The sequence below is a fragment of the Balaenoptera physalus genome (assembly GCF_965194825.1).
Source record: "Balaenoptera physalus genome assembly, chromosome: X".
NCBI lineage: Eukaryota > Metazoa > Chordata > Mammalia > Artiodactyla > Balaenopteridae > Balaenoptera > Balaenoptera physalus.
The window spans coordinates 139,633,743-139,660,332 of record NC_138903.1 but is presented as its reverse complement, the minus strand read 5'-3'; positions in this window follow the sequence as shown (position 1 = coordinate 139,660,332).

The following is a 26,590-nucleotide window of genomic DNA, read 5'->3' as shown; positions in this document are numbered from 1 at the left end:
GGAAATCTATTGGAGGCAGAAGCAGTCAAGTATCTAGAGAATGGGATAGGTTTAATAACTACCCTAACCCTAACACGTACATTAACCCTAACCACTATCCTAACTCTAACACGTACCCTAATCCTAACCCGTACCCTAAACCGAGCCCTAACCCTAACACTAACCCTAACCCTAACCCTAACCCATACCCTACGCCTTGCCCGAACCCCTACCCGAAACCAAACCCTAAGCCGTACCCTAAACCTATCCCTAACCCTAGGCTACCCTTGACTGCTTCTGCCTCCAATAGATTTCCTAAGAACTAGTGTTTTAAGGAACAGCTTAAAAAAGATTCCTAATGTGATTTCTTCATAATGGGTGTGTTCCTTATCTTATCCTAGTGTCTAAACTCTTCTCCATGGCTGGACCTCCAAATAATATTCCTTTACGTGCTAAGGGATATCTAGAGAGTGGGATAGGTTTAATAACCACCCTAACGCTAACGCGTACCCTAACCCTAACCCCTACCCTAACCCTAACACGTACCCTAATCCTAAACCGTACCCTAAACCGAGACCTAACCCTAACACTAACCCTAACCCTAACCCTAACCCATACCCTACGCAGTACCCGAAGTCCTGCCCGAACCCGTACCCTAAGCCGTACCCTAAGCCTAACCGTAAGCCTAAACTAACCCTAGGCTACCCTTGACTGCTTCTGCCTCCAATAGATTTCCTAAGAACTAGTGTTTTAAGGAACAGCTTAAAAAAGATTCCTAATGTGATTTCTTTATAATGTGTGTGTTTCTTATATTATCTTAGTGTCTAAACTCTTCTCCATGGCTGGACCCCCAAATAATATTCGTTTACTTGCTAAGGGGTATCTACAGAGTGGGATAGGTTTAATAACTACCCTAATCCTAATGCGTACCCTAACCCTTACCCCTTTCCTAACTCTAACACGTACCCTAATCCTAACCCTTACCCTACACCGAGCCCTAACCCTAACACAAACCCTAACCCTAACCCTAACCCATACCCTACGTCGTACCCGAAGCCCTCCCCGAACCCGTAACCTAAGCCGTACCCTAAGCCTAACCCTAAGCCTAACCCTAACCCTAGGCTACCCTTGACTGCTTCTGCCTCCAATAGGTTTCCTAAGCACTAGTGTTTTAAGGAGCAGCTTAAAAAGAGAATTCTAATGTGTTTTCTTTATAATGGGTGTTTTCCTTATCTTATCCTAGTATCTAAACTCTTCTCTATGGCTTGACTCCCAAATAATATTCCTTTACGAGCTAAGGGGTATCTAGAGAGTGGGATAGGTTTAATAACTACCCTAACCCTAACGCGTACCCTAACCCTAACCCCTACCCTAACCCTAACACGTACCCTAATCCTAACCCGTACCCCAAACCGAGCCCTAACCCTAACACTCACCCTAACCCTAACCCATACCCTACGCCATACCCGAAGCCCTCCCCGAACCCGTACCCTAAGCCGTACCCTAAGCCGTACCCTAAGCCTAACCCTAACCCTAGGCTACCCTTGACTGCTTCTGCCTCCAATAGATTTCCTAAGCACTAGTGTTTTAAGGAACAGCTTAAAAAGAGAATCCTAATGTGATTTCTTTATAATGGGTGTGTTCCTTATCTTATCCTAGTGTCTAAACTCTTCTCCATGGCTGGACCGCCAAATAATATTCCTTTACGTGCTAAGGGGTATCTAGAGAGTGGGATAGGTTTAATAACTACCCTAACCCTAACGCGTACCCTAACCCTAACCCCTACCCTAACCCTAACACGTACCCTAATCCTAACCCGTACCCTAAACCGAGCCCTAACCCTAACACTAACCCTAACCCTAACCCTAACCCATACCCTACGCCGTACCCGAAGCCCTCACCGAACCCGTACCCTAAGCCGTACCCTAAGCCTAACCCTAAGCCTAACCCTAACCCTAGGCTACCCTTGACTGCTTCTGCCTCCAATAGATTTCCTAAGCACTAGTGTTTTAAGGAACAGCTTAAAAAGAGAATCCTAATGTGATTTCTTTATAATGGGTGTGTTCCTTATCTTATCCTAGTGTCTAAACTCTTCTCCATGGCTGGACCTCCAAATAATATTCCTTTACGTGCTAAGGGGTATCTAGAGAGTGGGATAGGTTTAATAACTACCCTAACACTAACGCGTACCCTAACCCTAACCCCTACCCTAACACTAACACGTACCCTAATCCTAACCAATACCCTAAAACGAGCCCTAACACTAACACTAACCCTAACCCTAACCCTAACCCATACCCTACGCCGTACCCGAAGCCCTCCCCAAATCCGTACCCTAAGCCGTACCCTAAGCCGTACCCTAATCCTAACCCTAACCCTAGGCTACCCTTGACTGCTTCTGCCTCCAATAGATTTCCTAAGCACTAGTGTTTTAAGGAACAGCTTAAAAAGAGAATCCTAATGTGATTTCTTTATAATGGGTGTGTTCCTTATCTTATCCTAGTGTCTAAACTCTTCTCCATGGCTGGACCCCCAAATAATATTCCTTTACGTGCTAAGGTGTATCTAGAGAGTGGAATAGGTTTAATAACTACCCTAACCCTAACGCGTACCCTAAACCTAACCCCTACCCTAACCCTAACATGTACCCTAATCCTAACCCGTACCCTAAACCGAGCCCTAACCCTAACACTAACCCTAACCCTAACCCTAACCCATACCCTACGCCGTACCCGAAGCCCTCCCCGAACCCGTACCCTAAGCCGTACTCTAAGCCTCACCCCAAGCCTAACCCTAACCCTAGGCTACCCTTGACTGCTTCTGCCTCCAATAGATTTCCTAAGCACTAGTGTTTTAAGGAACAGCTTAAAAAGAGAATCCTAATGTGATTTCTTTATAATGGGTGTGTTCCTTATCTTATCCTAGTGTCTAAACTCTTCTCCATGGCTGGACCTCCAAATAATATTCCTTTACGTGCTAAGGGGTATCTAGAGAGGGGGATAGGTTTAATAACTACCCTAACACTAACGCGTACCCTAACCCTAACCCCTACCCTAACCCTAACACGTACCGTAATCCTAAACAATACCCTAAACCGAGCCCTAACGCTAACACTAACCCTAACCCTAACCCTAACCCATACCCTACGCCGTACCCGAAGCCCTTCCCGAACCCGTACCCTAAGCCGTACCCTAAGCCGTACCCTAAGCCTAACCCTAACTTTAGGCTACCCTTGACTGCTTCTGCCTCCAATAGATTTCCTAAGCACTAGTGTTTTAAGGAACAGCTTAAAAAGAGAATCCTAATGTGATTTCTTTATAATGGGTGTGTTCCTTATCTTATCCTAGTGTCTAAACTCTTCTCCATGGCTGGACCCCCAAATAATATTCCTTTACGTGCTAAGGGGTATCTAGAGAGTGGGATAGGTTTAATAACTACACTAACCCTAATGCGTACCCTAACCCTAACCCCTACCCTAACCCTAACACGTAACCGAATCCTAACCCGTACCCTAAACGGAGCCCTAACCCTAACACTAACCCTAACCCTAACCCTAACCCATACCCTACGCCGTACCCGAACCCCTCCCGGAACCCGTACCCTAAGCCGTCCCCTAAGCCTTACCCCAAGCCTAACCCTAACCCTAGGCTACCCTTGACTGCTTCTGCCTCCAATAGATTTCCTAAGCACTAGTGTTTTAAGGAACAGCTTAAAAAGAGAATCCTAACGTGATTTCTTTATAATGGGTGTTTTCCTTATCTTATCCTAGTGTCTAAACTCTTCTCCATGGCTGGACCTCCAAATAATATTCCTTTACGTGCTAAGGGGTATCTAGAGAGTGGGATAGGTTTAATAACTACCCGAACACTAACGCGTACCCTAACCCTAACCCCTACCCTAACACTAACACGTACCCTAATCCTAACCAATACCCTAAAACGAGCCCTAACACTAACACTAACCCTAACACTAACCGTAACCCATAACCTACGCCGTACCCGAAGTCCTCCCCGAACCCGTACCCTAAGCCGTACCCTAAGCCGTACCCTAAGCCTAAGCCTAACCCTAGGCTACCCTTGACTGCTTCTGCCTCCAATAGATTTCCTAAGCACTAGTGTTTTAAGGAACAGCTTAAAAAGAGAATCCTAATGTGATTTCTTTATAATGGGTGTGTTCCTTATCTTATCCTAGTGTCTAAACTCTTCTCGATGGCTGGACCCCCAAATAATATTCCTTTACGTGCTAAGGTGTATCTAGAGAGTGGGATAGGTTTAATAACTACCCTAACCCTAACGCGTACCCTAACCCTAACCCCTACCCTAACCCTAACATGTACCCTAATCCTAACCCGTACCCTAAACCGAGCCCTAACCCTAACACTAACCCTAACCCTAACCCTAACCCATACCCTACGCCCTACCCGAAACCCTCCCCGAACCCGTACCCTAAGCCGTACCCTAAGCCGTACCCTAAGCCTAACCCTAACCCTAGGCTACCCTTGACTGCTTCTGCCTCCAATAGATTTCCTAAACACTAGTGTTTTAAGGAACAGCTTAAAAAGAGAATCCTAATGTGATTTCTTTATAATGGGTGTGTTCCTTATCTTATCCTAGTGTCTAAACTCTTCTCCATGGCTGGACCCCCAAATAATATTCCTTTACGTGCTAAGGGGTATCTAGAGAGTGGGATAGGTTTAATAACTACCCTAACCCTAACGCGTACCCTAACCTTAACCCCTACCCTAACCCTAACACGTACCCTAATCCTAACCCGTACCCTAAACCGAGCCCTAACCCTAACACTAACCCTAACCCTAACCCTAACCCATACCCTACGCCGTACCCGAAGCCCTCCCCGAACCCGTACCCTAAGTCGTACCCTAAGCCGTACCCTAAGCCTAACCCTAACCCTAGGCTACCCTTGACTGCTTCTGCCTCCAATAGATTTCCTAAGCACTAGTGTTTTAAGGAACAGCTTAAAAAGAGAATCCTAATGTGATTTCTTTATAATGGGTGTGTTCCTTATCTTATCCTAGTGTCTAAACTCTTCTCCATGGCTGGACCGCCTAATAATATTCCTTGAAGTGCTAAGGTGTATCTAGAGAGTGGGATAGGTTTAATAACTACCCTAACCCTAACGCGTACCCTAACCCTAACCCCTACCCTAACCCTAACACGTACCCTAATCCTAACCCGTACCCTAAACCGAACCCTAACCCTAACACTAACCCTAACCCTAACCCTAAGCCATACCCTACGCCGTACCCGAATCCCTCACCGAACCCGTACCCTAAGCCGTACCCTAAGCCTAACCCTAAGCCTAACCCTAAACCTAGGCTACCCTTGACTGCTTCTGCCTCCAATAGATTTCCTAAGCACTAGTGTTTTAAGGAACAACTTAAAAAGAGAATCCTAATGTCATTTCTTTATAATGTGTGTGTTCCTTATCTTATCCTAGTGTCTAAACTCTTCTCCATGGCTGGACCTCCAAATAATATTCCTTTACGTGCTGAGGGGTATCTAGAGAGTGGGATAGGTTTAATAACTACCCTAACACTAACGCGTACCCTAACCCTAACCCCTACCCTAACACTAACTCGTACCCTAATCCTAAACAATACCCTAAACCGAGCCCTAACCCTAACACTAACCCTAACCCTAACCCTAACCCATACCCTACGCCGTACCCGAAGCCCTCCCCAAATCCGTACCCTAAGCCGTACCCTAAGCCGTACCCTAATCCTAACCCTAACCCTAGGCTACCCTTGACTGCTTCTGCCTCCAATAGATTTCCTAAGCACTAGTGTTTTAAGGAACAGCTTAAAAAGAGAATCCTAATGTGATTTCTTTATAATGGGTGTGTTCCTTATCTTATCCTAGTGTCTAAACTCTTCTCCATGGCTGGACCCCCAAATAATATTCCTTTACGTGCTAAGGTGTATCTAGAGAGTGGAATAGGTTTAATAACTACCCTAACCCTAACGCGTACCCTAAACCTAACCCCTACCCTAACCCTAACATGTACCCTAATCCTAACCCGTACCCTAAACCGAGCCCTAACCCTAACACTAACCCTAACCCTAACCCTAACCCATACCCTACGCCGTACCCGAAGCCCTCCCCGAACCCGTACCCTAAGCCGTACTCTAAGCCTCACCCCAAGCCTAACCCTAACCCTAGGCTACCCTTGACTGCTTCTGCCTCCAATAGATTTCCTAAGCACTAGTGTTTTAAGGAACAGCTTAAAAAGAGAATCCTAATGTGATTTCTTTATAATGGGTGTGTTCCTTATCTTATCCTAGTGTCTAAACTCTTCTCCATGGCTGGACCTCCAAATAATATTCCTTTACGTGCTAAGGGGTATCTAGAGAGGGGGATAGGTTTAATAACTACCCTAACACTAACGCGTACCCTAACCCTAACCCCTACCCTAACCCTAACACGTACCGTAATCCTAAACAATACCCTAAACCGAGCCCTAACGCTAACACTAACCCTAACCCTAACCCTAACCCATACCCTACGCCGTACCCGAAGCCCTTCCCGAACCCGTACCCTAAGCCGTACCCTAAGCCGTACCCTAAGCCTAACCCTAACTTTAGGCTACCCTTGACTGCTTCTGCCTCCAATAGATTTCCTAAGCACTAGTGTTTTAAGGAACAGCTTAAAAAGAGAATCCTAATGTGATTTCTTTATAATGGGTGTGTTCCTTATCTTATCCTAGTGTCTAAACTCTTCTCCATGGCTGGACCCCCAAATAATATTCCTTTACGTGCTAAGGGGTATCTAGAGAGTGGGATAGGTTTAATAACTACACTAACCCTAATGCGTACCCTAACCCTAACCCCTACCCTAACCCTAACACGTAACCGAATCCTAACCCGTACCCTAAACGGAGCCCTAACCCTAACACTAACCCTAACCCTAACCCTAACCCATACCCTACGCCGTACCCGAACCCCTCCCGGAACCCGTACCCTAAGCCGTCCCCTAAGCCTTACCCCAAGCCTAACCCTAACCCTAGGCTACCCTTGACTGCTTCTGCCTCCAATAGATTTCCTAAGCACTAGTGTTTTAAGGAACAGCTTAAAAAGAGAATCCTAACGTGATTTCTTTATAATGGGTGTTTTCCTTATCTTATCCTAGTGTCTAAACTCTTCTCCATGGCTGGACCTCCAAATAATATTCCTTTACGTGCTAAGGGGTATCTAGAGAGTGGGATAGGTTTAATAACTACCCGAACACTAACGTGTACCCTAACCCTAACCCCTACCCTAACACTAACACGTACCCTAATCCTAACCAATACCCTAAAACGAGCCCTAACACTAACACTAACCCTAACACTAACCGTAACCCATAACCTACGCCGTACCCGAAGTCCTCCCCGAACCCGTACCCTAAGCCGTACCCTAAGCCGTACCCTAAGCCTAAGCCTAACCCTAGGCTACCCTTGACTGCTTCTGCCTCCAATAGATTTCCTAAGCACTAGTGTTTTAAGGAACAGCTTAAAAAGAGAATCCTAATGTGATTTCTTTATAATGGGTGTGTTCCTTATCTTATCCTAGTGTCTAAACTCTTCTCGATGGCTGGACCCCCAAATAATATTCCTTTACGTGCTAAGGTGTATCTAGAGAGTGGGATAGGTTTAATAACTACCCTAACCCTAACGCGTACCCTAACCCTAACCCCTACCCTAACCCTAACATGTACCCTAATCCTAACCCGTACCCTAAACCGAGCCCTAACCCTAACACTAACCCTAACCCTAACCCTAACCCATACCCTACGCCCTACCCGAAACCCTCCCCGAACCCGTACCCTAAGCCGTACCCTAAGCCGTACCCTAAGCCTAACCCTAACCCTAGGCTACCCTTGACTGCTTCTGCCTCCAATAGATTTCCTAAACACTAGTGTTTTAAGGAACAGCTTAAAAAGAGAATCCTAATGTGATTTCTTTATAATGGGTGTGTTCCTTATCTTATCCTAGTGTCTAAACTCTTCTCCATGGCTGGACCCCCAAATAATATTCCTTTACGTGCTAAGGGGTATCTAGAGAGTGGGATAGGTTTAATAACTACCCTAACCCTAACGCGTACCCTAACCTTAACCCCTACCCTAACCCTAACACGTACCCTAATCCTAACCCGTACCCTAAACCGAGCCCTAACCCTAACACTAACCCTAACCCTAACCCTAACCCATACCCTACGCCGTACCCGAAGCCCTCCCCGAACCCGTACCCTAAGTCGTACCCTAAGCCGTACCCTAAGCCTAACCCTAACCCTAGGCTACCCTTGACTGCTTCTGCCTCCAATAGATTTCCTAAGCACTAGTGTTTTAAGGAACAGCTTAAAAAGAGAATCCTAATGTGATTTCTTTATAATGGGTGTGTTCCTTATCTTATCCTAGTGTCTAAACTCTTCTCCATGGCTGGACCGCCTAATAATATTCCTTGAAGTGCTAAGGTGTATCTAGAGAGTGGGATAGGTTTAATAACTACCCTAACCCTAACGCGTACCCTAACCCTAACCCCTACCCTAACCCTAACACGTACCCTAATCCTAACCCGTACCCTAAACCGAACCCTAACCCTAACACTAACCCTAACCCTAACCCTAAGCCATACCCTACGCCGTACCCGAATCCCTCACCGAACCCGTACCCTAAGCCGTACCCTAAGCCTAACCCTAAGCCTAACCCTAAACCTAGGCTACCCTTGACTGCTTCTGCCTCCAATAGATTTCCTAAGCACTAGTGTTTTAAGGAACAACTTAAAAAGAGAATCCTAATGTCATTTCTTTATAATGTGTGTGTTCCTTATCTTATCCTAGTGTCTAAACTCTTCTCCATGGCTGGACCTCCAAATAATATTCCTTTACGTGCTGAGGGGTATCTAGAGAGTGGGATAGGTTTAATAACTACCCTAACACTAACGCGTACCCTAACCCTAACCCCTACCCTAACACTAACTCGTACCCTAATCCTAAACAATACCCTAAACCGAGCCCTAACCCTAACACTAACCCTAACCCTAACCCTAACCCATACCCTACGCCGTACCCGAAGCCCTCCCCGAACCCGTTCCCTAAGCCGTACCCTAAGCCGTACCCTAAGCCTAACCCTAACCCTAGGCTACCCTTGACTGCTTCTGCCTCCAATAGATTTCCTAAACACTAGTGTTTTAAGGAACAGCTTAAAAAGAGAATCCTAATGTGATTTCTTTATAATGGGTGTGTTCCTTATCTTATCCTAGTGTGTAAACTCTTCTCCATAGCTGGACCTCCAAATAATATTCCTGTACGTGCTAAGGGGTATCTAGAGAGTGGGTTAGGTTTAATAACTACCCTAACACTAATGCGTACCCTAACCCTAACCCCTACCCTATCGCTAACACGTACCCTAATCCTAACCAATACCCTAAACCGAGCCCTAACCCTAACACTAACCCTAACCCTAACCCTAACCCATACCCTACGCCGTACCAGAAGCCCTCCCCGTACCTGTACCCTAAGCCGTACCCTAAGCCTAACCCTAAGCCTAACCCTAACCTTAGGCTACCCTTGGATGCTTCTGCCTCCAATAGATTTCCTAAGCACTAGTGTTTTAAGGAACAGCTTAAAAAGAGAATCCTAATGTGATTTCTTTATAATGGGTGTGTTCCTTATCTTATCCTAGTGTCTAAACTCTTCTCCATGGCTGGACCTCCAAATAATATTCCTTTATGTGCTAAGGGGTATCTGGAGAATGGGATAGGTTTAATAACTACCCTAACACTAATGCGTACCCTAACCCTAACCCCTACCCTAACCATAACACGTACCTTAATCCTAACCAATACCCTAAACCGAGCCCTAACCCTAACACTAACCCTAACCCTAACCCTAACCCATACCCTACGCCGTACCCGAAGCCCTCCCCGAACCGGTACCCTAAGCCGTACCCTAAGCCGTACCCTAAGCCTAACCCTAACCCTAGGCTACCCTTGACTGCTTCTGCCTCCAATAGATTTTCTAAGCACTAGTGTTTTAAGGAACAGCTTAAAAAGAGAATCCTAATGTGATTTCTTTATAATGGGTGTGTTCCTTATCTTGTCCTAGTGTCTAAACTCTTCTCCACGGCTGGACCTCCAAATAATATTCCTTTACGTGCTAAGGGGTATCTAGAGAGTGGGTTAGGTTTAATAACTACCCTAACACTAACGTGTACCCTAACCCTAAACCCTACCCTAACCCTAACACGTACCCTAATCCTAACCAATACCCTATACCGAGCCCTAACCCTAACACTAACCCTAACCCTAACCCTAACCCATACCCTACGCCGTACCAGAAGCCCTCCACGAACCCGTACCCTAAGCCGTACCCTAAGCCTAACCCTAAGCCTAACCCTAACCCTAGGCTACCCTTGACTGCTTCTGCCTCCAATAGATTTCCTAAGCACTAGTGTTTTAAGGAACAGCTTAAAAAGAGAATCCTAATGTGATTTCTTTATAATGGGTGTGTTCCTTATCTTGTCCTAGTGTCTAAACTCTTCTCCATGGATGGACCTCCAAATAATATTCCTTTACGTGCTAAGTGTTATCTAGAGAGTGGGTTAGGTTTAATAACTACCCTAACACTAACGCGTACCCTAACCCTAAATCCTACCCTAACCCTAACACGTACCCTAATCCTAACCAATACCCTATACCGAGCCCTAACCCTAACACTAACCCTAACCCTAACCCTAACCCATACCCTACGCCGTACCAGAAGCCCTCCACGAACCCGTACCCTAAGCCGTAACCTAAGCCTAACCCGTACCCTAAGCCTAACCCTAAGCCTAACCCTAACCCTAGGCTACCCTTGACTGCTTCTGCCTCCAATAGATTTCCTAAGCACTAGTGTTTTAAGGAACAGCTTAAAAAGAGAATCCTAATGTCATTTCTTTATAATGGGTGTGTTCCTTATCTTATCCTAGTGTCTAAACTCTTCTCCATGGCTGGACCCCGAAATAATATTCCTTTACGTGCTAAGGTGTATCTAGAGAGTGGGATAGGTTTACTAACTACCCTAACCCTAACGCGTACCCTAACCCTAACCCCTACCCTAACCCTAACACGTACCCTAATCCTAACCCGTACCCTAAACCGAGCCCTAACGCTAACACTAACCCTAACCCTAACCCTAACCCATACCCTACGCCGTACCCGAAGCCCTTCCCGAACCCGTACCCTAAGCCGTACCCTAAGCCGTACCCTAAGCCTAACCCTAACTTTAGGCTACCCTTGACTGCTTCTGCCTCCAATAGATTTCCTAAGCACTAGTGTTTTAAGGAACAGCTTAAAAAGAGAATCCTAATGTGATTTCTTTATAATGGGTGTGTTCCTTAACTTATCCTAGTGTCTAAACTCTTCTCCATGGCTGGACCCCCAAATAATATTCCTTTACGTGCTAAGGGGTATCTAGATTGTGGGATAGGTTTAATAACTACACTAACCCTAATGCGTACCCTAACCCTAACCCCTACCCTAACCCTAACACGTAACCGAATCCTAACCCGTACCCTAAACGGAGCCCTAACCCTAACACTAACCCTAACCCTAACCCTAACCCATACCCTACGCCGTACCCGAACCCCTCCCGGAACCCGTACCCTAAGCCGTCCCCTAAGCCTAACCCCAAGCCTAACCCTAACCCTAGGCTACCCTTGACTGCTTCTGCCTCCAATAGATTTCCTAAGCACTAGTGTTTTAAGGAACAGCTTAAAAAGAGAATCCTAATGTGATTTCTTTATAATGGGTGTGTTCCTTAACTTATCCTAGTGTCTAAACTCTTCTCCATGGCTGGACCTCCAAATAATATTCCTTTACGTGCTAAGGGGTATCTAGAGAGTGGGATAGGTTTAATAACTACCCGAACACTAACGCGTACCCTAACCCTAACACCTACCCTAACACTAACACGTACCCTAATCCTAACCAATACCCTAAAACGAGCCCTAACACTAACACTAACCCTAACCATAACCGTAACCCATAACCTACGCCGTCCCCAAATCCTCCCCGAACCCGTACCCTAAGCCGTACCCTAAGCCGTACCCTAAGCCTAAGCCTAACCCTAGGCTACCCTTGACTGCTTCTGCCTCCAATAGATTTCCTAAGCACTAGTGTTTTAAGGAACAGCTTAAAAAGAGAATCCTAATGTGATTTCTTTATAATGGGTGTGTTCCTTATCTTATCCTAGTGTCTAAACTCTTCTCGATGGCTGGACCCCCAAATAATATTCCTTTACGTGCTAAGGTGTATCTAGAGAGTGGGATAGGTTTAATAACTACCCTAACCCTAACGCGTACCCTAACCCTAACCCCTACCCTAACCCTAACATGTACCCTAATCCTAACCCGTACCCTAAACCGAGCCCTAACCCTAACACTAACCCTAACCCTAACCCTAACCCATACCCTACGCCGTACCCGAAACCCTCCCCGAACCCGTACCCTAAGCCGTACCCTAAGCCGTACCCTAAGCCTAACCCTAACCCTAGGCTCCCCTTGACTGCTTCTGCCTCCAATAGATTTCCTAAGCACTAGTGTTTTAAGGAACAGCTTAAAAAGAGAATCCTAATGTGATTTCTTTATAATGGGTGTGTTCCTTATCTTATCCTAGTGTCTAAACTCTTCTCCATGGCTGGACCCCCAAATAATATTCCTTTACGTGCTAAGGGGTATCTAGAGAGTGGGATAGGTTTAATAACTACCCTAACCCTAACGCGTACCCTAACCTTAACCCCTACCCTAACCCTAACACGTACCCTAATCCTAACCCGTACCCTAAACCGAGCCCTAACCCTAACACTAACCCTAACCCTAACCCTAACCCATACCCTACGCCGTACCCGAAGCCCTCCCCGAACCCGTACCCTAAGTCGTACCCTAAGCCGTACCCTAAGCCTAACCCTAACCCTAGGCTACCCTTGACTGCTTCTGCCTCCAATAGATTTCCTAAGCACTAGTGTTTTAAGGAACAGCTTAAAAAGAGAATCCTAATGTGATTTCTTTATAATGGGTGTGTTCCTTATCTTATCCTAGTGTCTAAACTCTTCTCCATGGCTGGACCGCCTAATAATATTCCTTGAAGTGCTAAGGTGTATCTAGAGAGTGGGATAGGTTTAATAACTACCCTAACCCTAACGCGTACCCTAACCCTAACCCCTACCCTAACCCTAACACGTACCCTAATCCTAACCCGTACCCTAAACCGAACCCTAACCCTAACACTAACCCTAACCCTAACCCTAAGCCATACCCTACGCCGTACCCGAATCCCTCACCGAACCCGTACCCTAAGCCGTACCCTAAGCCTAACCCTAAGCCTAACCCTAAACCTAGGCTACCCTTGACTGCTTCTGCCTCCAATAGATTTCCTAAGCACTAGTGTTTTAAGGAACAACTTAAAAAGAGAATCCTAATGTCATTTCTTTATAATGTGTGTGTTCCTTATCTTATCCTAGTGTCTAAACTCTTCTCCATGGCTGGACCTCCAAATAATATTCCTTTACGTGCTGAGGGGTATCTAGAGAGTGGGATAGGTTTAATAACTACCCTAACACTAACGCGTACCCTAACCCTAACCCCTACCCTAACACTAACTCGTACCCTAATCCTAAACAATACCCTAAACCGAGCCCTAACCCTAACACTAACCCTAACCCTAACCCTAACCCATACCCTACGCCGTACCCGAAGCCCTCCCCGAACCCGTTCCCTAAGCCGTACCCTAAGCCGTACCCTAAGCCTAACCCTAACCCTAGGCTACCCTTGACTGCTTCTGCCTCCAATAGATTTCCTAAACACTAGTGTTTTAAGGAACAGCTTAAAAAGAGAATCCTAATGTGATTTCTTTATAATGGGTGTGTTCCTTATCTTATCCTAGTGTGTAAACTCTTCTCCATAGCTGGACCTCCAAATAATATTCCTGTACGTGCTAAGGGGTATCTAGAGAGTGGGTTAGGTTTAATAACTACCCTAACACTAATGCGTACCCTAACCCTAACCCCTACCCTATCGCTAACACGTACCCTAATCCTAACCAATACCCTAAACCGAGCCCTAAACCTAACACTAACCCTAACCCTAACCCTAACCCATACCCTACGCCGTACCAGAAGCCCTCCCCGTACCTGTACCCTAAGCCGTACCCTAAGCCTAACCCTAAGCCTAACCCTAACCTTAGGCTACCCTTGGATGCTTCTGCCTCCAATAGATTTCCTAAGCACTAGTGTTTTAAGGAACAGCTTAAAAAGAGAATCCTAATGTGATTTCTTTATAATGGGTGTGTTCCTTATCTTATCCTAGTGTCTAAACTCTTCTCCATGGCTGGACCTCCAAATAATATTCCTTTATGTGCTAAGGGGTATCTGGAGAATGGGATAGGTTTAATAACTACCCTAACACTAATGCGTACCCTAACCCTAACCCCTACCCTAACCATAACACGTACCTTAATCCTAACCAATACCCTAAACCGAGCCCTAACCCTAACACTAACCCTAACCCTAACCCTAACCCATACCCTACGCCGTACCCGAAGCCCTCCCCGAACCGGTACCCTAAGCCGTACCCTAAGCCGTACCCTAAGCCTAACCCTAACCCTAGGCTACCCTTGACTGCTTCTGCCTCCAATAGATTTTCTAAGCACTAGTGTTTTAAGGAACAGCTTAAAAAGAGAATCCTAATGTGATTTCTTTATAATGGGTGTGTTCCTTATCTTGTCCTAGTGTCTAAACTCTTCTCCACGGCTGGACCTCCAAATAATATTCCTTTACGTGCTAAGGGGTATCTAGAGAGTGGGTTAGGTTTAATAACTACCCTAACACTAACGTGTACCCTAACCCTAAACCCTACCCTAACCCTAACACGTACCCTAATCCTAACCAATACCCTATACCGAGCCCTAACCCTAACACTAACCCTAACCCTAACCCTAACCCATACCCTACGCCGTACCAGAAGCCCTCCACGAACCCGTACCCTAAGCCGTACCCTAAGCCTAACCCTAAGCCTAACCCTAACCCTAGGCTACCCTTGACTGCTTCTGCCTCCAATAGATTTCCTAAGCACTAGTGTTTTAAGGAACAGCTTAAAAAGAGAATCCTAATGTGATTTCTTTATAATGGGTGTGTTCCTTATCTTGTCCTAGTGTCTAAACTCTTCTCCATGGATGGACCTCCAAATAATATTCCTTTACGTGCTAAGTGTTATCTAGAGAGTGGGTTAGGTTTAATAACTACCCTAACACTAACGCGTACCCTAACCCTAAATCCTACCCTAACCCTAACACGTACCCTAATCCTAACCAATACCCTATACCGAGCCCTAACCCTAACACTAACCCTAACCCTAACCCTAACCCATACCCTACGCCGTACCAGAAGCCCTCCACGAACCCGTACCCTAAGCCGTAACCTAAGCCTAACCCGTACCCTAAGCCTAACCCTAAGCCTAACCCTAACCCTAGGCTACCCTTGACTGCTTCTGCCTCCAATAGATTTCCTAAGCACTAGTGTTTTAAGGAACAGCTTAAAAAGAGAATCCTAATGTCATTTCTTTATAATGGGTGTGTTCCTTATCTTATCCTAGTGTCTAAACTCTTCTCCATGGCTGGACCCCGAAATAATATTCCTTTACGTGCTAAGGTGTATCTAGAGAGTGGGATAGGTTTACTAACTACCCTAACCCTAACGCGTACCCTAACCCTAACCCCTACCCTAACCCTAACACGTACCCTAATCCTAACCCGTACCCTAAACCGAGCCCTAACGCTAACACTAACCCTAACCCTAACCCTAACCCATACCCTACGCCGTACCCGAAGCCCTTCCCGAACCCGTACCCTAAGCCGTACCCTAAGCCGTACCCTAAGCCTAACCCTAACTTTAGGCTACCCTTGACTGCTTCTGCCTCCAATAGATTTCCTAAGCACTAGTGTTTTAAGGAACAGCTTAAAAAGAGAATCCTAATGTGATTTCTTTATAATGGGTGTGTTCCTTAACTTATCCTAGTGTCTAAACTCTTCTCCATGGCTGGACCCCCAAATAATATTCCTTTACGTGCTAAGGGGTATCTAGATTGTGGGATAGGTTTAATAACTACACTAACCCTAATGCGTACCCTAACCCTAACCCCTACCCTAACCCTAACACGTAACCGAATCCTAACCCGTACCCTAAACGGAGCCCTAACCCTAACACTAACCCTAACCCTAACCCTAACCCATACCCTACGCCGTACCCGAACCCCTCCCGGAACCCGTACCCTAAGCCGTCCCCTAAGCCTAACCCCAAGCCTAACCCTAACCCTAGGCTACCCTTGACTGCTTCTGCCTCCAATAGATTTCCTAAGCACTAGTGTTTTAAGGAACAGCTTAAAAAGAGAATCCTAATGTGATTTCTTTATAATGGGTGTGTTCCTTAACTTATCCTAGTGTCTAAACTCTTCTCCATGGCTGGACCTCCAAATAATATTCCTTTACGTGCTAAGGGGTATCTAGAGAGTGGGATAGGTTTAATAACTACCCGAACACTAACGCGTACCCTAACCCTAACACCTACCCTAACACTAACACGTACCCTAATCCTAACCAATACCCTAAAACGAGCCCTAACACTAACACTAACCCTAACCATAACCGTAACCCATAACCTACGCCGTCCCCAAATCCTCCCCGAACCCGTACCCTAAGCCGTACCCTAAGCCGTACCCTAAGCCTAAGCCTAACCCTAGGCTACCCTTGACTGCTTCTGCCTCCAATAGATTTCCTAAGCACTAGTGTTTTAAGGAACAGCTTAAAAAGAGAATCCTAATGTGATTTCTTTATAATGGGTGTGTTCCTTATCTTATCCTAGTGTCTAAACTCTTCTCGATGGCTGGACCCCCAAATAATATTCCTTTACGTGCTAAGGTGTATCTAGAGAGTGGGATAGGTTTAATAACTACCCTAACCCTAACGCGTACCCTAACCCTAACCCCTACCCTAACCCTAACATGTACCCTAATCCTAACCCGTACCCTAAACCGAGCCCTAACCCTAACACTAACCCTAACCCTAACCCTAACCCATACCCTACGCCGTACCCGAAACCCTCCCCGAACCCGTACCCTAAGCCGTACCCTAAGCCGTACCCTAAGCCTAACCCTAACCCTAGGCTCCCCTTGACTGCTTCTGCCTCCAATAGATTTCCTAAGCACTAGTGTTTTAAGGAACAGCTTAAAAAGAGAATCCTAATGTGATTTCTTTATAATGGGTGTGTTCCTTATCTTATCCTAGTGTCTAAACTCTTCTCCATGGCTGGACCCCCAAATAATATTCCTTTACGTGCTAAGGGGTATCTAGAGAGTGGGATAGGTTTAATAACTACCCTAACCCTAACGCGTACCCTAACCTTAACCCCTACCCTAACCCTAACACGTACCCTAATCCTAACCCGTACCCTAAACCGAGCCCTAACCCTAACACTAACCCTAACCCTAACCCTAACCCATACCCTACGCCGTACCCGAAGCCCTCCCCGAACCCGTACCCTAAGCCGTACCCTAAGCCGTACCCTAAGCCTAACCCTAACCCTAGGCTACCCTTGACTGCTTCTGCCTCCAATAGATTTCCTAAGCACTAGTGTTTTAAGGAACAGCTTAAAAAGAGAATCCTAATGTGATTTCTTTATAATGGGTGTGTTCCTTATCTTATCCTAGTGTCTAAACTCTTCTCCATGGCTGGACCGCCAAATAATATTCCTTTACGTGCTAAGGGGTATCTAGAGAGTGGGATAGGTTTAATAACTACCCTAACCCTAACGCGTACCCTAACCCTAACCCCTACCCTAACCCTAACACGTACCCTAATCCTAACCCGTACCCTAAACCGAGCCCTAACCCTAACACTAACCCTAACCCTAACCCTAACCCATACCCTACGCCGTACCCGAAGCCCTCACCGAACCCGTACCCTAAGCCGTACCCTAAGCCTAACCCTAAGCCTAAGCCTAACCCTAGGCTACCCTTGACTGCTTCTGCCTCCAATAGATTTCCTAAGCACTAGTGTTTTAAGGAACAGCTTAAAAAGAGAATCCTAATGTGATTTCTTTATAATGGGTGTGTTCCTTATCTTATCCTAGTGTCTAAACTCTTCTCCATGGCTGGACCTCCAAATAATATTCCTTTATGTGCTAAGGGGTATCTGGAGAATGGGATAGGTTTAATAACTACCCTAACACTAATGCGTACCCTAACCCTAACCCCTACCCTAACCATAACACGTACCTTAATCCTAACCAATACCCTAAACCGAGCCCTAACCCTAACACTAACCCTAACCCTAACCCTAACCCATACCCTACGCCGTACCCGAAGCCCTCCCCGAACCGGTACCCTAAGCCGTACCCTAAGCCGTACCCTAAGCCTAACCCTAACCCTAGGCTACCCTTGACTGCTTCTGCCTCCAATAGATTTTCTAAGCACTAGTGTTTTAAGGAACAGCTTAAAAAGAGAATCCTAATGTGATTTCTTTATAATGGGTGTGTTCCTTATCTTGTCCTAGTGTCTAAACTCTTCTCCACGGCTGGACCTCCAAATAATATTCCTTTACGTGCTAAGGGGTATCTAGAGAGTGGGTTAGGTTTAATAACTACCCTAACACTAACGTGTACCCTAACCCTAAACCCTACCCTAACCCTAACACGTACCCTAATCCTAACCAATACCCTATACCGAGCCCTAACCCTAACACTAACCCTAACCCTAACCCTAACCCATACCCTACGCCGTACCAGAAGCCCTCCACGAACCCGTACCCTAAGCCGTACCCTAAGCCTAACCCTAAGCCTAACCCTAACCCTAGGCTACCCTTGACTGCTTCTGCCTCCAATAGATTTCCTAAGCACTAGTGTTTTAAGGAACAGCTTAAAAAGAGAATCCTAATGTGATTTCTTTATAATGGGTGTGTTCCTTATCTTGTCCTAGTGTCTAAACTCTTCTCCATGGATGGACCTCCAAATAATATTCCTTTACGTGCTAAGTGTTATCTAGAGAGTGGGTTAGGTTTAATAACTACCCTAACACTAACGCGTACCCTAACCCTAAATCCTACCCTAACCCTAACACGTACCCTAATCCTAACCAATACCCTATACCGAGCCCTAACCCTAACACTAACCCTAACCCTAACCCTAACCCATACCCTACGCCGTACCAGAAGCCCTCCACGAACCCGTACCCTAAGCCGTAACCTAAGCCTAACCCGTACCCTAAGCCTAACCCTAAGCCTAACCCTAACCCTAGGCTACCCTTGACTGCTTCTGCCTCCAATAGATTTCCTAAGCACTAGTGTTTTAAGGAACAGCTTAAAAAGAGAATCCTAATGTCATTTCTTTATAATGGGTGTGTTCCTTATCTTATCCTAGTGTCTAAACTCTTCTCCATGGCTGGACCCCGAAATAATATTCCTTTACGTGCTAAGGTGTATCTAGAGAGTGGGATAGGTTTACTAACTACCCTAACCCTAACGCGTACCCTAACCCTAACCCCTACCCTAACCCTAACACGTACCCTAATCCTAACCCGTACCCTAAACCGAGCCCTAACGCTAACACTAACCCTAACCCTAACCCTAACCCATACCCTACGCCGTACCCGAAGCCCTTCCCGAACCCGTACCCTAAGCCGTACCCTAAGCCGTACCCTAAGCCTAACCCTAACTTTAGGCTACCCTTGACTGCTTCTGCCTCCAATAGATTTCCTAAGCACTAGTGTTTTAAGGAACAGCTTAAAAAGAGAATCCTAATGTGATTTCTTTATAATGGGTGTGTTCCTTAACTTATCCTAGTGTCTAAACTCTTCTCCATGGCTGGACCCCCAAATAATATTCCTTTACGTGCTAAGGGGTATCTAGATTGTGGGATAGGTTTAATAACTACACTAACCCTAATGCGTACCCTAACCCTAACCCCTACCCTAACCCTAACACGTAACCGAATCCTAACCCGTACCCTAAACGGAGCCCTAACCCTAACACTAACCCTAACCCTAACCCTAACCCATACCCTACGCCGTACCCGAACCCCTCCCGGAACCCGTACCCTAAGCCGTCCCCTAAGCCTAACCCCAAGCCTAACCCTAACCCTAGGCTACCCTTGACTGCTTCTGCCTCCAATAGATTTCCTAAGCACTAGTGTTTTAAGGAACAGCTTAAAAAGAGAATCCTAATGTGATTTCTTTATAATGGGTGTGTTCCTTAACTTATCCTAGTGTCTAAACTCTTCTCCATGGCTGGACCTCCAAATAATATTCCTTTACGTGCTAAGGGGTATCTAGAGAGTGGGATAGGTTTAATAACTACCCGAACACTAACGCGTACCCTAACCCTAACACCTACCCTAACACTAACACGTACCCTAATCCTAACCAATACCCTAAAACGAGCCCTAACACTAACACTAACCCTAACCATAACCGTAACCCATAACCTACGCCGTCCCCAAATCCTCCCCGAACCCGTACCCTAAGCCGTACCCTAAGCCGTACCCTAAGCCTAAGCCTAACCCTAGGCTACCCTTGACTGCTTCTGCCTCCAATAGATTTCCTAAGCACTAGTGTTTTAAGGAACAGCTTAAAAAGAGAATCCTAATGTGATTTCTTTATAATGGGTGTGTTCCTTATCTTATCCTAGTGTCTAAACTCTTCTCGATGGCTGGACCCCCAAATAATATTCCTTTACGTGCTAAGGTGTATCTAGAGAGTGGGATAGGTTTAATAACTACCCTAACCCTAACGCGTACCCTAACCCTAACCCCTACCCTAACCCTAACATGTACCCTAATCCTAACCCGTACCCTAAACCGAGCCCTAACCCTAACACTAACCCTAACCCTAACCCTAACCCATACCCTACGCCGTACCCGAAACCCTCCCCGAACCCGTACCCTAAGCCGTACCCTAAGCCGTACCCTAAGCCTAACCCTAACCCTAGGCTCCCCTTGACTGCTTCTGCCTCCAATAGATTTCCTAAGCACTAGTGTTTTAAGGAACAGCTTAAAAAGAGAATCCTAATGTGATTTCTTTATAATGGGTGTGTTCCTTATCTTATCCTAGTGTCTAAACTCTTCTCCATGGCTGGACCCCCAAATAATATTCCTTTACGTGCTAAGGGGTATCTAGAGAGTGGGATAGGTTTAATAACTACCCTAACCCTAACGCGTACCCTAACCTTAACCCCTACCCTAACCCTAACACGTACCCTAATCCTAACCCGTACCCTAAACCGAGCCCTAACCCTAACACTAACCCTAACCCTAACCCTAACCCATACCCTACGCCGTACCCGAAGCCCTCCCCGAACCCGTACCCTAAGCCGTACCCTAAGCCGTACCCTAAGCCTAACCCTAACCCTAGGCTACCCTTGACTGCTTCTGCCTCCAATAGATTTCCTAAGCACTAGTGTTTTAAGGAACAGCTTAAAAAGAGAATCCTAATGTGATTTCTTTATAATGGGTGTGTTCCTTATCTTATCCTAGTGTCTAAACTCTTCTCCATGGCTGGACCGCCAAATAATATTCCTTTACGTGCTAAGGGGTATCTAGAGAGTGGGATAGGTTTAATAACTACCCTAACCCTAACGCGTACCCTAACCCTAACCCCTACCCTAACCCTAACACGTACCCTAATCCTAACCCGTACCCTAAACCGAGCCCTAACCCTAACACTAACCCTAACCCTAACCCTAACCCATACCCTACGCCGTACCCGAAGCCCTCACCGAACCCGTACCCTAAGCCGTACCCTAAGCCTAACCCTAAGCCTAAGCCTAACCCTAGGCTACCCTTGACTGCTTCTGCCTCCAATAGATTTCCTAAGCACTAGTGTTTTAAGGAACAGCTTAAAAAGAGAATCCTAATGTGATTTCTTTATAATGGGTGTGTTCCTTATCTTATCCTAGTGTCTAAACTCTTCTCCATGGCTGGACCTCCAAATAATATTCCTTTACGTGCTAAGGGGTATCTAGAGAGTGGGATAGGTTTAATAACTACCCGAACACTAACGCGTACCCTAACCCTAACACCTACCCTAACACTAACACGTACCCTAATCCTAACCAATACCCTAAAACGAGCCCTAACACTAACACTAACCCTAACCCTAACCGTAACCCATAACCTACGCCGTACCCGAAGTCCTCCCCGAACCCGTACCCTAAGCCGTACCCTAAGCCGTACCCTAAGCCTAAGCCTAACCCTAGGCTACCCTTGACTGCTTCTGCCTCCAATAGATTTCCTAAGCACTAGTGTTTTAAGGAACAGCTTAAAAAGAGAATCCTAATGTGATTTCTTTATAATGGGTGTGTTCCTTATCTTATCCTAGTGTCTAAACTCTTCTCGATGGCTGGACCCCCAAATAATATTCCTTTACGTGCTAAGGTGTATCTAGAGAGTGGGATAGGTTTAATAACTACCCTAACCCTAACGCGTACCCTAACCCTAACCCCTACCCTAACCCTAACATGTACCCTAATCCTAACCCGTACCCTAAACCGAGCCCTAACCCTAACACTAACCCTAACCCTAACCCTAACCCATACCCTACGCCGTACCCGAAACCCTCCCCGAACCCGTACCCTAAGCCGTACCCTAAGCCGTACCCTAAGCCTAACCCTAACCCTAGGCTACCCTTGACTGCTTCTGCCTCCAATAGATTTCCTAAGCACTAGTGTTTTAAGGAACAGCTTAAAAAGAGAATCCTAATGTGATTTCTTTATAATGGGTGTGTTCCTTATCTTATCCTAGTGTCTAAACTCTTCTCCATGGCTGGACCCCCAAATAATATTCCTTTACGTGCTAAGGGGTATCTAGAGAGTGGGATAGGTTTAATAACTACCCTAACCCTAACGCGTACCCTAACCTTAACCCCTACCCTAACCCTAACACGTACCCTAATCCTAACCCGTACCCTAAACCGAGCCCTAACCCTAACACTAACCCTAACCCTAACCCTAACCCATACCCTACGCCGTACCCGAAGCCCTCCCCGAACCCGTACCCTAAGCCGTACCCTAAGCCGTACCCTAAGCCTAACCCTAACCCTAGGCTACCCTTGACTGCTTCTGCCTCCAATAGATTTCCTAAGCACTAGTGTTTTAAGGAACAGCTTAAAAAGAGAATCCTAATGTGATTTCTTTATAATGGGTGTGTTCCTTATCTTATCCTAGTGTCTAAACTCTTCTCCATGGCTGGACCGGCTAATAATATTCCTTGACGTGCTAAGGTGTATCTAGAGAGTGGGATAGGTTTAATAACTACCCTAACCCTAACGCGTACCCTAACCCTAACCCCTACCCTAACCCTAACACGTACCCTAATCCTAACTTGTACCCTAAACCGAACCCTAACCCTAACACTAACCCTAACCCTAACCCTAAGCCATACCCTACGCCGTACCCGAATCCCTCACCGAACCCGTACCCTAAGCCGTACCCTAAGCCTAACCCTAAGCCTAACCCTAACCCTAGGCTACCCTTGACTGCTTCTGCCTCCAATAGATTTCCTAAGCACTAGTGTTTTAAGGAACAACTTAAAAAGAGAATCCTAATGTCATTTCTTTATAATGTGTGTGTTCCTTATCTTATCCTAGTGTCTAAACTCTTCTCCATGGCTGGACCTCCAAATAATATTCCTTTACGTGCTGAGGGGTATCTAGAGAGTGGGATAGGTTTAATAACTACCCTAACACTAACGCGTACCCTAACCCTAACCCCTACCCTAATACTAACTCGTACCCTAATCCTAAACAATACCCTAAACCGAGCCCTAACCCTAACACTAACCCTAACCCTAACCCTAACCCATACCCTACGCCGTACCCGAAGCCCTCCCCGAACCCGTTCCCTAAGCCGTACCCTAAGCCGTACCCTAAGCCTAACCCTAACCCTAGGCTACCCTTGACTGCTTCTGCCTCCAATAGATTTTCTAAGCACTAGTGTTTTAAGGAACAGCTTAAAAAGAGAATCCTAATGTGATTTCTTTATAATGGGTGTGTTCCTTATCTTGTCCTAGTGTCTAAACTCTTCTCCACGGCTGGACCTCCAAATAATATTCCTTTACGTGCTAAGGGGTATCTAGAGAGTGGGTTAGGTTTAATAACTACCCTAACACTAACGTGTACCCTAACCCTAAACCCTACCCTATCCCTAACACGTACCCTAATCCTAACCAATACCCTATACCGAGCCCTAACCCTAACACTAACCCTAACCCTAACCCTAACCCATACCCTACGCCGTACCCGAAGCCCTCCCCGAACCCGTACCCTAAGCCGTACCCTAAGCCTAACCCTAACCCTAGGCTACCCTTGACTGCTTCTGCCTCCAATAGATTTCCTAAGCACTAGTGTTTTAAGGAACAGCTTAAAAAGAGAATCCTAATGTGATTTCTTTATAATGGGTGTGTTTCTTATCTTATCCTAGTGTCTAAACTCTTCTCCATGGCTGGACCTCCAAATAATATTCCTTTACGTGCTAAGGGGTATCTAGAGAGTGGGTTAGGTTTAATAACTACCCTAACACTAATGCGTACCCTAACCCTAACCCCTACCCTATCGCTAACACGTACCCTAATCCTAACCAATACCCTAAACCGAGCCCTAACCCTAACACTAACCCTAACCCTAACCCTAACCCATACCCTACGCCGTACCAGAAGCCCTCCCCGAACCCGTACCCTAAGCCGTACCCTAAGCCGTACCCTAAGCCTAACCCTAACCCTAGGCTACCCTTGACTGCTTCTGCCTCCAATAGATTTCCTAAGCACTAGTGTTTTAAGGAACAGCTTAAAAAGAGAATCCTAATGTGATTTCTTTACAATGGGTGTGTTCCTTATCTTATCCTAGTGTCTAAACTCTTCTCCATGGCTGGACCTCCAAATAATATTCCTTTACGTGCTAAGGGGTATCTAGAGACTGGGATAGGTTTAATAACTACCCTAACTCTAACGCGTACCCTAACCCTAACCCCTACCCTAACCCTAACACGTACCCTAATCCTAACCAATACCCTAAACCGAGCCCTAACCCTAACACTAACCCTAACCGTAACCCTAACCCATACCCTACGCCGTACCCGAAGCCCTCCCCGAACCGGTACCCTAAGCCGTACCCTAAGCCGTACCCTAAGCCTAACCCTAACCCTAGGCTACCCTTGACTGCTTCTGTCTCCAATAGATTTTCTAAGCACTAGTATTTTAAGGAACAGCTTAAAAAGAGAATCCTAATGTGATTTCTTTATAATGGGTGTGTTCCTTATCTTATGCTAGTGTCTAAACTCTTCTCCATGGCTGAACCTCCAAATAATATTCCTTTACGTGCTAAGGGGTATCTAGAGAGTGGGTTAGGTTTAATAACTACCCTAACACTAACGCGTACCCTAACCCTAACCCCTACCCTAACCCTAACTCGTACCCTAATCCTAACCCGTACCCTAAACCGAGCCCTAACCCTAACACTAACCCTAACCCTAACCCTAACCCATACCCTACGCCGTACCCGAAGCCCTCACCGAACCCGTACCCTAAGCCGTACCCTAAGCCTAACCCTAAGCCTAACCCTAACCCTAGGCTACCCTTGACTGCTTCTGCCTCCAATAGATTTCCTAAGCACTAGTGTTTTAAGGAACAGCTTAAAAAGAGAATCCTAATGTGATTTCTTTATAATGGGTGTGTTCCTTATCTTATCCTAGTGTCTAAACTCTTCTCCATGGCTGGACCTCCAAATAATATTCCTTTACGTGCTAAGGGGTATCTAGAGAGTGGGATAGGTTTAATAACTACCCTAACACTAACGCGTACCCTAACCCTAACCCCTACCCTAACACTAACACGTACCCTAATCCTAACCAATACCCTAAAACGAGCCCTAACTCTAACACTAACCCTAACCCTAACCCTAACCCATACCCTACGCCGTACCCGAAGCCCTCCCCAAATCCGTACCCTAAGCCGTACCCTAAGCCGTACCCTAATCCTAACCCTAACCCTAGGCTACCCTTGACTGCTTCTGCCTCCAATAGATTTCCTAAGCACTAGTGTTTTAAGGAACAGCTTAAAAAGAGAATCCTAATGTGATTTCTTTATAATGGGTGTGTTCCTTATCTTATCCTAGTGTCTAAACTCTTCTCCATGGCTGGACCCCCAAATAATATTCCTTTACGTGCTAAGGTGTATCTAGAGAGTGGAATAGGTTTAATAACTACCCTAACCCTAACGCGTACCCTAAACCTAACCCCTACCCTAACCCTAACATGTACCCTAATCCTAACCCGTACCCTAAACCGAGCCCTAACCCTAACACTAACCCTAACCCTAACCCTAACCCATACCCTACGCCGTACCCGAAGCCCTCCCCGAACCCGTACCCTAAGCCGTACTCTAAGCCTCACCCCAAGCCTAACCCTAACCCTAGGCTACCCTTGACTGCTTCTGCCTCCAATAGATTTCCTAAGCACTAGTGTTTTAAGGAACAGCTTAAAAAGAGAATCCTAATGTGATTTCTTTATAATGGGTGTGTTTCTTATCTTATCCTAGTGTCTAAACTCTTCT